Genomic DNA, 15488 nt, shown 5'->3' with positions numbered 1-15488 from the left:
TTCTTCAGCAGCTGTATTAGAACTAGAAAACTCAATGGCAGGCTTAAAAGCAATTGGCTTTGTTGTACATTTCTGTGCATATATTTGTGTTGCCGTTTCGAGGCTTTGAGACCGAGAGGCCATGCTGTGTCATGAGGATGGATGGCGTTCCTATTAGACGACGTGGCCTCAGAGTGGTCTCATCATCTAAGCTTCTTTTCCCTCTCCAGCTCTCACCTACTTTGAAGTTGTAGTTCCAAGTTACGCCATAGCCCTCCGTCCATTATGATGTCATTAACAAGGCTTTGCACGGGAACTTGACCCCTGTGGTGCCTTTGTTATCATGACCACTCATGGCTTACCTGTCTTAGGTAGCTGTTTGAGGATGATCCCATTTCAATAGGAAATATCAACAGAGTGGCATAATAGGACAACATGATGGAAAATGGGGGAAACACATGAAAAAGGGAATATTATACTGTCATGAGAGTTTTTTTTTTCCCCCTGCCTTTTCTAATTTCCTGGCCCAGCACCTACATCCACAATGGCTGGAGGCTGTTTGTATACGCCACCCGCTGTGTGGTTCAAATATAGTGCAGACTTCAATATAGTAAAGGATAGCCACACAAAGTTCTGATTAACGAATTAACACCCTTTAATAGCCCTTCACCATCCTCCCTTAAATGGATTAAGGCTCCTCTCTAACACTTTCTTTTGCACAAAATTTAATTAAGATTTAGATTTGGTTTGAACATGCCAGGACAGATTCACACTGCATTCATGATGTACTTCAATTAAGGAGCAAAGCATCTTAAGCTGCCTCACCAATAATTAGACTATCTCCTTTTTTAAATGGTATCTAATTATGCATTATCTCTGTGTAATTCAATTTCTTTGTAAGTTACAGCATGGATACTGAGACCATCCATTTACATTTTAAAGGTCATTCTCTCCCAATTTTGGGATTGTATTGAGTACCAACCCTTTAAATATGTGCTTTTTTAAAAAAAAAAAAGATCTGTAATACAACGGCATTACAGCCACAGTAGATATTCAATTAGATGCCTTTTTAATCCTCCACCATCCCTGACAACATGCTCTCAGTTAGCATCCAATCAGCAGCTTCTCAAGAAAATATGTAGAATAAATAAAGCTTCATGGCTGGCGTTTACATATATGACGGGTTTCCGAGTAGTATTTTTTCCATTTTGTTGACATTTGGCCTCCTGAGGTTGTTGCCCATGTATTTGTATAGTGATTTAAAACAACAGAATGTCCTGCCCAGTGTTAATTTACTCAAAGCAGCAGGGGTCGCTGGCCTGGCCACTGACCATTACACAGTAGGACAGGGGTGTCCAGCTGACTGTCCTTTTAATCGACAACAGCAGGCCTAAGGAATTTAACAGCATGGGATTCGCCACTTTTTCCTTTTTTTCCCAGCAAATAACGTTTATGGAAGATTTACGAGTTACCCGAATTGTCTGGGCTTTCCTTTCTTTCAGTTCATTCAATTAGCGGCTGTGAATGTCTTAGGTAAAGGGGGTGACAAGACAATTGAAGGAGTCATCTAATTATTTTACCCCGGCGCTACGTAAAACATCTCCCGTGCCGGAATCCCTGGCCTTGGCTTGATGATATGAAGTAAATGGGTTAAAGCAGCAGGGGTGATAAAATATGTGGCTCTCCTGGAGACGTTTCCCAACATCTAGCATGTTTAAAGTGAATCAAAGACCCGCAGGACTACAATTTGATTAGATAGAAAATATAGGCAGCGTAAGGTAAATCAAATCACCTACTTTATATGCACACTTATGAGCAGAGTGCATCCTGTAAGGTCAGATACTGAGCAGGATTCACTCGGTGTATTCCCACATCCACTGCTCTTGAGAGCAGGCCAAAGCACACAAGGCTGTGGTAAAGAAATCCCTGTTTCAACTCCATCAGCCCATATGGAAGTTTTGAATGCTTTACTTTACCCTGGCCAAGAAACACTAGGACTGAGAAGTCATGTGAACTGTGCAGAACAGTAGCAGGAGGCCAAAAGCTGAAGTCTGTCCTGCAGCCAGGTTTTTCCCTTGTTTGTAAATTAGCTGTGAGTAATGAATTCTGGGAAGCTGCCCTGCTGCAGGGTTGCTCCCTCGCTGCTGGTCCCACCCTTGCTCCCCCGTCGGCATTGCCTTCCCAAATCTGTCCTGATGTTCCTAGTCTGTCAGGAGCCGCCCCAGGGGGCAGTGCGATAGCCCACTCGGCCTGCCCCCTTCCCGTCTCTGGGCCCAAGCCAACTGAACCGTGTAAGTCCCTGCCATTGCAAAACACGATGACCCCAACTGGGATTGACATATCACAGACCGTGGATGCTAGGCCACCAGTCCAGTGACATCAGTTTCTACTGGTGGCAAGAAAACTGTGAGCATGATGTGATTGCATTGACAACTTGGGGATTTGCATCAAGGAGAAGACAGAGAATTCCAACTCTGTAAGGACTTAAGGAAAATCCAGACCACTATGGTTTACGCCGATGTGTAAATAACTGTTTAGCTAAAGCAAATGCTGTTAAATTCATTCTGCATGAGATTTGTACTGTATGAAATCCAAAGAACATGTTCCGTTTCCTCGTTTCCTCTGTACTGCTACACTTATCCTTGTGTCTGATAAAAAGCCTTGGCTATGACTACCACATGGGTCCCCAAGCGCACATTAGCGAGCCTGGGGGGTCCCTAAGTGTCACCCATGAAATCAGGATGTTAGGGTATGAAAAACGGGGGAGGGACCGCTAGTAATTCTCATTATTGTTAAATGTTCATCGTCCCTGGTGTTGACTTTGCCTTAGTCTGGCTCCGCTGCCAAGAAACAACATGACTACTACACCCGCAGCCAGTTTTAACAGCTACAGATATGGGGAAAATCTTCTTAAGTCTGAGTATGACCCTAAATTAATTACAACAAAATCTGACCATTAAAGGTTGCAGATTTTCCTCACCACTCCCCCACTGGAGAATGTAAAAAAAAAAAAAAAAAACATCTTCCATCAACTGATGAATAATTTTATGGTGATAATTTTTTCTAATTCCAATTCCAAAGGTCAATAGCAATTTGCCAGCAATTAATGTAAAGGAGGAACTGCAGGGCATCCACATCATTTACACTGTGACCCTGTAAAATCCATTCTGCAGCGCTGACTGGCAGAGAGAAAAGAACTTCTCAATGGCAGATTTTTGACGTCCATAATGGCTTAATGTCTGCGTTTGACAGAGATATTGGGGAAAGAAGAGTGACTCTTTGCGCATTGGCGTGGCCCAGAGGCTTTTTCTGTCACAGCTGATGACAGTAACTTTCTCCATGCAGATTAAATTGGTGTTTACAGATTTGCCCTGGGTGTACATTCTTCCCCCTGCTGGGATCCACTGGCTGATGATGAGTCGCAGATGAGACCAACCGTTCTCGACACTGATGCTTATGCTTCCATCACACAGAGCTTGCACTGGCTTACCAAGCATTCAGCACTATACTGCCACACAGCGCTTTCTGCTCTGGCATAGTAAATGGTACAGTATTACCAGCTATTTACATTTGCTGGAAAATGTGAGGGGCTGCTTCCAACGTCTGTCATGCTGTACTTGCTGCCTGCCAGAGCTGCCAGGCCAAGGAAGATGAAACGCCGCAGAGAAAATTAAACATCATCAGTCACAATGTTGACTGTAGATTCCAACTGAAGGTCCCACAGTGTTACAATAGATATCAGTGACTTCCTTAGTGTTGTTGTACTGCTGGAGTTGTTACAGCTGGCCAGTAAGAATGTGCTCAAAGTTTAAAGACACACTGGGTTGTTTTCACAGATGCTTTTTTTTTCCTCAAGACCCCACTTCAAAAAGGAACCAAACTCGGCTCGTCGCAGAGTGAAGTTTGGGTTTAACGCATGTGAATCGCTGAAAACTAAATAGAGATGCACAGATTTTTCACTAAACATATGTTGTTTGCGTAAGCAGGAGCAGCAAGATAAATGCATTTGAAAGAATGGGTATTTTGTTGGTGATTTATTCCCAAAAGCGGTGAATAAAAAGCTGCGTGGTCGCACGGAAGTGATAAGCTTTTATCCCAATGGTGCCATGCAAAATATTAGGTAGTTTGTTCCATGTAATTTGCATTGATTAAACTTTAAGGGTACAGTTGTGGGGTAGAGTATGCTGATTGCCTCAAGTGTTGGATGCAGAATATTTACTCTGAAGGGCACTTTGTTAGTACAAATTAACTGCACTGAAGAAATCAATGAACAGGAGAGCAGAGGTTAATATACTGGACTTCTTTGACACACTTAATTGTATAATTTGGTCATTATGCATCTCTGTTCATTAACTGCACAACTGGACATGGGTGGATGCTGCGGTAAAGTTATTAAACTGTAATTTTACATAGGTATAACTCACACTTATTAAAACTGTCATTAGGAAGAAGTGTCGGCAGATGAGCAGCGAATATACAGGGCAGCATCTATGTGTGTATTCATTTCAGGTTGTAAACAGTAGTCTCGGAGCACTGGGTTGTTATCGAGTTGTGGCCCCCGGCGTAGGATTGATCCACTTCAGTCCAGCAGCAGGGGGGCGGGAGCTCTGGAGGGGCTCAGCAGGGCTCCAAATCAATAAGGTTAATAGATGTGGGGGCCACGCAGTCAGAGGTGTGCAGCCTGGCATTTTCGGTGCCAATGAGGAAAATTCCTGATGACGAGGTGTCTCTTTTGGAGCCTGCATTAATGTCAGCCTGATTACCTGGAGCCAGGATGTCAGATACAGTGGGGTTAGTGGAGGCTTGTTCCTTGGCCATTAACTGGAATTAGCTTTACAAGGAGACCCTTCAGATTGGAGACTTTAACTTGCCACCTCTTCATCCGCTGTCCATTGTGAACAAATTGCCAGCCCCCTCCCTCTTTTCCCTCCTAAATCTATTCTTTCACTCTGATTTCTATAATGCCAACAGTTTCATAATCACTTGATGAGTAATTTCCTCTCATTTGGGATTTGGAGAGAGAGGTTTCATTTTGAGGTTTCTTTTTTTTCTCTCCCCACCCTCATTTTTTTGGTGTTTCTCACATCACGTTTTCTTTAGAGCATAATTGAACAAGAGGAGAGGGTTAAAGAGAGAGAGGAAAAAGTACAGAAATTAAATGTAAAACTGAGTGTGGTTAAAACCTTGTTCAAGTAGCAAAATGGACGTTAAAGCTCTCCACTAAAAGATTTGCCTTTTCCACATTTGCTGCCATATTACAGCCTCTCTTTCAGAAACTGAATTTCTTCCTATTATTTATTTCAGGGACAATAAGCTAACAGTTCACAGTAAGTCTTTTGTAAAATTTCCTCACACAGAAAGTTTGTGCTTAGCTTTCCCACACTGTGATATCCCCTCGACTATTAAGATTTCTGAATAGGGCCCTTCAGTTTCTCTCAGACTTACAGCAGAGTTTGAATGGCGAAATGCAAATGAGGCGCTTGCTGATCTATTCTCTCGGTACCTGGCTAATGTCTATACAGAAAGGCCTAGTGTCTGGGGTGCATGTCTGTGTGTGCGCATGAGGATATACAGAGGTGGAGGCTGGCCAGTACCACACCTGCAATTAGCCACGCACCTGCATGGGCTGAATTAAAGTGTGTGAGCAGAAGTCATGCTGGCTTCGCTCCCCTCAGCCCCCCTAAACAAAACACTGAAGTCATTTGCAATAAAAGAATCAGTTGTCTCTTTTTCCCCCCCTTTCAAAAGAACCCTTTGCATAGGAAATCAGTTGTCTCTCCCTTCATGGACATCATGCCGTGTGGGCTCCCATGGAAATGAGTTTTGGCATTGTTGTGCCGAGGCACTCCCCCTCTAATAAATTGAGGAGGATTAAGGGAGAAGAATGTAATAAAGGATAGTCATTTCATCATGACAGCCATTTTTAGAGGGGGTTGGGGCAGCCGGAGATTTAAAGGATAATCAGCCCCGGGTTTATTTCCATAACATGCATTACAATCTGCTTCTTTGAACTTTGCTGCCACTTAGGTTAGTAGATTTGTAGGAGGAAAAAGAGAGAAAAGCGCCATTATCAAATGTTTAGTGTTTGAGACTTGAGTGACATATTAGAGACATCTGAGTGAGTTATTAAAGCGTTATGGCTCTTGGAGATTATTATGCATTAATCTAAGCACTTTGAAGTGTGTGTGTGTGGAATTACGAGCATACATCTTGGCTCATAAAATAAGGCCACTGGTGAAAATTATATTTAGAAAAGAGTCTCACATGCTCGCACTTTGAAATCTTTCCTCATCTCTTATTTATATGCAAAAATATCTTGTTGCAATGAAATTAAACCCAAGTGGCTAAAATATGTTATTTAGTCTGATTATACTGCCAGGTTTCTGCACGTATGGCATTAGTTTTTATTGATCACGAAGTCAGCTTCCAGCCGGCCCCTTCCAACTGTTTGTTTAGACTCTGTATGTGATTGGAAACACTTCAGAAATGGTGACCAGCAGCAGGTGAAGGGTGTCGGAGCTTTGAAGTCTGTGCTCCTTATTGATCCTGTGCATATTCTAAAAAAAATCAAAGAAGGCATCAAAGGCATAGCTAAACTCTTAAAGACTCCAAAAAAAGGGCACCAATGACAGCGTGAACAAGCAAAGCAGGTGGTGGCTGCTGGTTGGAGCAATCACGCCTCCCAACTCCCGTCACGCCCCAGACAGGCTGCTCAAGGCTTCTATTTTAATGTTGGACAGCAGCATGGCTCCCTGTATGACTGCCACTTTCCCCTCATTAGAAGACGGAGAGGCAGCTTGGAGACATCCTCAGTTTAAGCGAATCAGCTACCACTTTGTAGACACTTGACTGCAGTGGATAAATTGTTGGAATATAACATTTGAAGTGATTAGCAGATACTTTCAGCAACATTATATGCGTCACTATGCTTGTAGCGCAAGATTGAAACTGCTACATTTTGAGAGTTTACATTGCAGAGAATATTGTATAAGAATCTGTTGGTTTAAGTGCAAAAACAGCCAAAATTTGTTTGGGAAGACTCAAAAAACAGCTGACACCAAAAGTTTGTCCTCCATAGAGCACTATCACGTGTATTTTACTTAAAATATATTGCTCAGAATTCTTTTCAAAAATTAAAGAAAATGTCTTTTTAATATATGCAAATACAGGCAATTGGCAGACACTAAGTTTTTTGTAACGTGAAATTGTAATATTCTGTATGCATCATGTATAAAATTCACATGTGACTTATAATTGCCATGCAGTTTGAATTAATAATGTCATGTTGCACTGTAATTGTATAATTTCAAAGGTGTAGCTACATTTTTAACTTCTCTTGCATGTAAAACACCCACTTCAAGTGTTGCCAGCTCACTAAGTGGCCATTCTCACTTGTCATCACTCCCATAATTATGCTTCAGGATGAGAAAACTGCACCTTGTAGGTCAGAGGGTGAGCATCCTCCTACTGAGTCAACCTTTAGGTGGAAGAGGGGTCTTACTAGACATATCTATGGAGGTGAAAGCAACTGATAACAGCTATTTAAAGGGCTGAGTAAATTCCAAGCACACGAGTAAAATTAGTTCATCAAATGTGCTACATGTTACTTTTATATTAGTGAAACATACGAGAACAACAGCTTCAATAAATATTTTGCTGATTTTAATGTATGTTTGTCCAGAGATATTGATTAGATTTCAACTTAGTCATTTTTAAGTTGCATATTTCTCAGACAAGTGTGCGACATACTCAAAAATACAGGTAAAAAGTGGTATTTACTAATGTGCCAAATTGTAGAAAACCAGATTTGTCCAGATCCAACTCCGTGGTAACCAATCTTTCTGACAGGAGATGGTACACAGAACCATCACCTCAACAGTCAATGGCTCCTCTATTGGCAGAATTGATGACAGTGAAGCAACTAGGTGGAGGCTGCAATTGGAACATCTCTCTGAAACCTGAGGATAAATCCACACTCCTTCAACCTCCAGCTCCCCCTCTGATGTATGCCTGTCCTCTGCTCTCCTTGGGTGCACATGGGAGTTATTTGAGTCTTTCTGGGACCAGCAGGAATCAGTGCTGCCACACCGGCTCACTGTTGGATGGCCCTCCTTGCGTGAGTCTTTGGCCTCTTTCCTCTTGTGACGACACAGGGTCGAGTTCACGAGAGGCTGATTTAACTCATTCACCGCAGTCCGCTGCCACTAGCCACATGCCTGTCAGCCCAGGAATTCTAACACAACACTAAGTGTTCCTGAAACGAGGAGACAAAATGCCTCTTTGACTCAATTCAGAGATTTCATTTTAAGGGCGGAATGATGGGTTGATTTACGGCTAACACTCTCCAGGGAGTTAATCCTGAAGAAATATAGCTATGAGCACATTGAGGTCTTGTTTGTGGCTACTGTAAAACATTCATGTCAGATTTGTTTTTCTCATTTGCTTTCCCTAAAACTAGATTTCATTGTGCTATAGTATAGCTCTTTGTAAAGCTCAGCCTTGAGTGATAAAGTTAGTTCAAGTTATTTTCAGACAAATGATGCTAAAGTTGCAGTTTATCAGCAGTAATCTAAATCAGACAATCAAACTCTTTAGGTTCTGCACGGTTTGTGTGACAGAACAAGCAATTTGAAGACATTACCCTGAAGTTTAGGAAACTGATGAGAATTCTTCATTACTTTTCTGAGATTTTATATTATATTGAGCTTTTTAATATGAGCATCCAGATGATAGTTCTAGCAAGCGACCATGTACAGTAAATGGAGAAATGTCACAATACATCTTAAACAAGAACATAAAATTTCTCACTCTAATAGTTACTATCAAAAGCTTTATATCGGCTTTGTAGACGCACATTTGCCACCTGGGCCTTAAAAGGTGAGCACTCTCCATGATTATCAGCACAAATCTTCCATCGCAAAAATAATGATTTAGCTCCATTGTTTTGTTTTGTTTAGTGTAACGATATGCAAGCATTTTGTTGCCATCATAAGCCGTAGCATAAATGCTATCCATAATAAAGCTTTGCAATTATGACAAACATGCATCTGTATCGACTTTAATCAAAACACTGCTGTGAATATATGCATGAATATAAGGTTACTTATTACAGCGGATCCTGTATTTATAGATATTGTTTAAGCTGTTAAGTCAGCTTGCCCTCAATGCAATGACTGGCTTAAATTTATACTTTAAGTCAATAAGAAGTTAGAAACGTGGCGGTTTTTTGTAGTTCTGATTACTTGTGGACTGAATAGGTTGATTTGACTCGTTTCACGGGGTGTTGTCACTGAGCTCAAGAAAAAAGAAGCCAAAAAAAGAGCTTATCCTGCCTTTTCTCAGGAGACTTAATAATAATACATACAAAGAACCTACTGACCCTTGAAACCCCTCTTTTTAGTCATTGTGGGGATGTCGTGTTTTTATTGGCTTTGTTTTCTCAAGTGCTCGCATTGCTGTAAGTAGCTTGTACAGCAAAACGTCTAACGGAGGCATCCCATCATTTGAACAGAGGCATCCCACTGACGTCCCTGGAGACACAACTTGAGTAATGTTCTCACATTTACAGGGCAGACAAGGGATACTCAGGGCTGCTAATTCAAAGACCCGGCAGCAGTCGAGCTTCCCATGATAATGGATCTCGTGTGATGCAATTTTCTCGAGAAAGTTACAAGAAGAAAAACTGTTGGAACGGATAATACAGGGTAATTCTGAAGGTTTTTCTTTCAGGAAAGGCATTCTTTAGAGGAACAAGTGAACATTGTATGTGGGTGTGGTAGAATGTTTCCTCTGCTTTGGTGTTTGTGATCCGTGTCATGTAATTAAATCCCAAACACCAAGTCAACTCCTTTGCAGAGAGGATGCACATAAGTTGACATTTTTCCTTTTTGGGAAAATTTAGTTGGGGGGAAATAAAACACTTCAGAATGAACTGTGAATTTCAAGTATGTTTGACATAAAACATGTACTTTTTAACTTCTTGTATTTCTTGCCATACTTCCTCCACAATGTTTGGAGCGCGGGACAATCAGAACGTTTAGAAAGGGTGTGAAAAAGTCTGCTGCCTGTGGCCAAAAGAATGAACTATGGCAGACTGGAGATTGTGAATAGGCCTTTTACAGGTCACAGAATCCATTCAGCCCACTGACATTGTTATTATCTGACCGTCATAGATGGGCCTAATTAATATTCTAATCATAGGCCTCTGGAACATTGTAAGCAAAATTTATCCGGCGAGTACCATTTGCTTTTTCAGTCGTTCGTCGACTCTGTTGGTGAGAAACAACTTTGGGAAAAATGAAGACCAAATATTTAACGCTACACGAGGCTCAACAACAAATATGGAGTTTTTTGGCTTGGCATGGCTAGCTTAGTTTTACCAGCATGGAAAAACAAAGCTTAAGTGAGGAAATGTATAAATTAATTCTCAGTTTGAGATCTTATTAGCTACCAGTGGCAATTAAATCAGTCTTGATTTGAAAAAATTGTAAATCAGCTCATTAAATCAAGTGTTTAACAAGTCTTTAAATATCTTCAAAGTACCTAGAAGTTCCATAACAGTCTTTCAAGCTGAAAGTTACAGATGAGCAGCAGAGTAGATTGGTATATTAATGCACATATTTCAACCAATTCAAAAATCATCTTGTTTTGTCATCTGATATTGGAATCCTATTTTAATAGAACATTGTTTATGAAGTACCCACAAAAGCCATGCTGCAAATCTCCATCATTATTGTTCCCTGTCAACTTAGAGATGTCTTTCTCCGTGGGGTGTTAGCAGAGTTATGGGATATTGTGACGAAGGGGACCTGAAGTTGACAGACATCTTTTTCAGGGCATACAGTCTCACGACGGAGCTCCATCAGATGGGAAAGTGAACAGACTGAAATGCTAATTTCCAACATGATGATAAATCTGCGGTATGAAATTGTCGGTACAGAGCTCTCGCCCCGAGGCTGTGCGTTATTGCTTTATTCTATTAGTCAGTTATTACCAGCAATCACAGTCAACCCCCACTGCCCCACACACAAAGCCCCTTTTACATTACATTTATCAGGCGTTGTACAAACGTTGAAAACATATGACGGCAGCCCTCAGAGCTGTGTTTCCTCTGGGGCTGGGGGCCCCTCTGCGGAGAGAAGGGAGCTCCAGCTGGCCCATGGTGCATCTGTTCACTGGGCTGGCCGGCAGTGACACCATGAGGGCCACTTACAATCTTCTCCATCTAAGCTCGCGCACATGCTCCTATAGTTTCCACATTGAAATTCATGTTTGTGTACGTATAAAGATCTCTTGAAACTGACACTATTTAAGGCTCGGAGTCAAGTGTTCACAGTGAAGCGTGAATGCCGCTGTCAAATATATGTTTCTGCTAATGTCTGTGTGATACAGCTAATCACCTGACTATACTTCCAATTGTGCTACCTCTTCGCCCAGATGTTCAGCTCCATGCCCTCTCTCCACTCCTTATGGGAGCAGCAGCCTGAGGCTATTTACATCACTATCTGTGAAGTAATTACCATACTGTTTTATATAATGCCAAGGCAATCATAGGGTGATAACATGCAATTAAGCAGTGTTCTCTGATTTGTACGTAGGCAATCTTGCATCTCTCCAGCCCTGAAGATAAAGTGCCCATCTCAAAATGTCAGATTCTCGTGGTTTAATCTGATTATTTTCAATTAATATTCATGTCTCTATCCTGGGATTGTTGCCGTTATTGACATTGATAAATTGAGCTCATTTCGATCCGAATTCGGACCAGAGACACTCCATTTGGTTGAATGTCACCTGTTATGCTTTTTCTCCACTCCTGTCCTTCCTTGTTTTGCCCTATCGCCCACAAGTGCCGCAGAAAAAGGACATTTTTGAGGATTTGGAAGTCTTGAAGGGAGCAAGCTACCCATTGAAGGGTGTTGGGATATAATTGTGTGTCATGTCATTTCTCCACTTTTCCAATTCCCTGCGAGTCCTGTTGGAAGGTAGCAGGCATCAGTGGATGACAGGTGCCAGGGGGGCTTGGTGTTTATAGTGTTGCCCAGAAGAGTACTGCCAGCTTGGGCCTTGAGAGAGAGTACCGTCTGCTCGTCTTACCCAAGAAGCTTCACATTACAGCCTCACAATCTCAGCCACACCATAAATTTGAACTTGTGAATGTCAAAGAGACTTGTGGAAAATCAATGCAAAAGCTCTGTCAAAAAATCCTACAAGATGTTTTCACTTGAATATAAATGTATTACAAAGACATCTAATTTTTGAAAATATGAAAAAAAAAAGAAAGATCCGAGCTGCTGTAGTGAGCTGGCTGCTCAAATGGGAAGGCAGCTCGGTCACATTTGAGCAGATTCTTCCATCTAGCCTGAGGGAGCGTGGTGCTCACCGTTTGAAGATTAAAACATCCACTGTCATTTCCTGCTCCAGTGGTTGCTTTACCAAGAGAAGTGGAGATATGAATTGTATTTTCCACCCCCTTCAGAGCTGATTATCGAGAGCCAGCCTTTCAGTGGCCTCCATGTTTCATGGTGGTCTCAGGAACAAGCCACCAAAGAGGCGGAATTGGAGGGGCGCAGATCAGCTGCGTGTTGTATTTGTGTAAGCTATTGTTCCAGCCCAATACAAAAAGGTGAAGCATGGCTAAATCCTTTCTACTTCCTTGTGTGGTTCTTGTGTGTTTGTGCGCACAGCCGCGTCCACGTATCTGCCCTTCACACGCATATATCTGTTTTTATGTGTGTTGGTCTATTGGTGCTGTCTCTGAATGTGGTTGTTGGTGTGTTTAGGCCCTCCATTTAGTCTTCCCCTTTAGCCCATCAGTGCGTTGTCAGCAGCACATCCAGTCGGAGGAAAGGCCCGGGATAGGACTAGGTACCGTGGTGGGGGGCTCTAATAGAGCCATCAGTCAAGTGCCTGTCCAGCCGACCATACCACAGGGCGTTAGCGTTAATGCTGAGGCACAAGGCGTAAGCGCCGAGGAGCAGGGCTGTTTGTCAAAGGGCATCCAATGTGAAGGAAGTTGTTAGTTAAGTGTGTTTGCGCTGTCACACGGCTGCATGACTATCCCACTGGAACACGCTTCTGTGGTCGCTTTGGTTTTTTTCTGTCAGTTACTTGCTGTATGAAATATAGCTAGTGCTGGATGCTAGCTATATTTCAGTGTGTATTGTTTTGAAGAAATGTAATCACCGTTAATGGATTAGCTAGCTGGCTGAAGGCTAACAGAGAATATTTACATCAATCAATTCATCTTTGAGGCCATTTTATTAAGCAAAATGCAAATCATTTGCTCATTTTAGTGTCACAAACATTCAGATTTTCTGTTTTACTTTGTTTTATATCACATGGATTGAATATCTGAGTTTTTGGATAGTTGTTCAGATGAAGTAAGCAAATTTGAAGAAGTCACTGTATCTATAGAGAACTGAATAGCATTTCATAGACCAATGATTGATCAAAAAAATATCCAACATGAACTGATCTCTCAGCAGGCTTAAGTCAATGCAAAATTTTGCTCTTCTGAAAAATATTCACATTCACAGATTTATCCATTAGTCCATCAGATAGGCATGTCCCAAGATATTAGATATTTTGTGCTGATTTGGGGAATACCTATAAAATCAGCACAAGACATCTTGAAAATTAACATTTACAGAAATAAAGAAGATGCTTTATGTCAACTGTATAGACATTCCCCAAAAACCTCTTGAACAAGAACATTCGAAGGAATATTCAAGGTTTTCTGTATTGATTCCTAGAAATTTCCCCAAACAAAAATCAACACAAAGCATCTTAAACATTCCTACAAAACATCTTGAATATTAACATGAAGGAATATTCACACTGTCTGGTGTCGATTTCAAGACATTCCCCAAAAATCAACACAAAACATCTGATATTTTAACATTTGAAGGAATATTCAAGATGTGTTGAGTCGATTTTACAGACACTCACCCAAAGTCGACACAAAACATCTTAAATTTTTCTATAACTAAAACATTTTGAATATTCCTACAAACCATCTTGAATATTAACATTTGAAGGAATATTAGGATAATAAAAATCACTACATGTGGAGCTACAAAGCTTAAATGTACGCTGACAGTCAATAGAAACTTTGAGACCATATTTTTCCAACATAATTTTTATTTTGAAGCCCGAAACTGGATTTTCTTCATATGAATCATTTGTTTAGCATATTGACATACAGAAACAAAAATCTAAAGTTTCAAGAATGGTTTCAAAATAAAGAATTTCACTAAAGAAAACGGCACCTGCCAAACAAAGTCACAACAGTCAATACAGAGTACGGCATCCATTTGCTTCGATGCAGGCAGCAATCCGTCGGCGCATGCTTTGGACCAGGCTTCTGATTCTGGGTTGGGAACAGCCCATACGCCTGGCTACATCACTGTAGCTCAAACCGGCCTCCACCATACCCAGTGCCCAGAGACGTTGTTCATGTGATAGACGCGGCATGATGCTGTTCACTGGACTAACAATGGTGGCCTTTTTTGGGCCTTTATATAGGCCTTCAAAACCCATTCTCAAATTGTGCAGATACTCACTGAGTATTGCTTGGTGTGTATTTGGTTCACTTTTGCAAAGTGACCAACCCATGTGCAATGAATCATGACAAAATGACAACTCATCATTATCTCAACTACCAGGGCACTAGATCATCAGTAAATCCACAATGAATAATTACAACCCCCCTACAAGTAGAATTCTGCGTACATTTCTACCTCAAAGTTTCTATTGACTGTCAGTATATATACACAAACAATCCAACACCCAACCTGAAAGCTACCTAACAGGAAATCAAGAAGTAAAACTGTATGCTTCGGGAATAATTAATCATCTAAATCATTATTTGAAACAACAGTCAAGGCTGGTTACTCTGTGCAGCAGATATTCATTTGGTGCAAGGCTGGCTTGACTAGTAGCAGGAGACCTTTATAGCTATTTTAGGAAGTTGGCCCAAAATGTGTATGTGTGCGCGCATGTGTGCGAGCCACTTCCTGTGTGACCTTCTGGAGTGTGAGAAGACCCACAGTCAGACACACACTGACTCTGCATGCAGCAACAGCCAGCACTGCCCACTCTGCATCATCAGACCAGCATATCGCCTCACTTCTGCTGCATCACACATCATCCCTCAACACTTTTTTTTGGGTCCATTCTGATGTTAACCCTGAATTGTGCGCTGCAGATATGAAAGCGATTGTGTATTCCTGGAGTTCACAGCTTTATCGCTTTTACCGTTTCTCCACTTTTCAGTAATTTGTGCTCGAAAGCATGCGTTGTGTGAAAAGCGTTATGTATATACATATTTATGCTTGTGTTGCAACCTCTGCTGAGACACCTTGCTTGACGCAATGCACGCAGTTCAAATACGTATCTGAGCTCATTACCATTAAAATCATGTTTTCTGAAAAATGGCACATTTGCACAGTATATTAAAAACAAACGTTTAGACTTCATAGAAAGTATGTCTAACATACGGTGCATCTTGA

The sequence above is a fragment of the Acanthochromis polyacanthus genome, chromosome 20 (assembly GCF_021347895.1).
Source record: "Acanthochromis polyacanthus isolate Apoly-LR-REF ecotype Palm Island chromosome 20, KAUST_Apoly_ChrSc, whole genome shotgun sequence".
NCBI classification, from domain to species: Eukaryota; Metazoa; Chordata; class Actinopteri; family Pomacentridae; genus Acanthochromis; species Acanthochromis polyacanthus.
The sequence above is the reverse complement of the archived record's forward strand: the minus strand, read 5'-3'. Positions refer to the sequence as shown.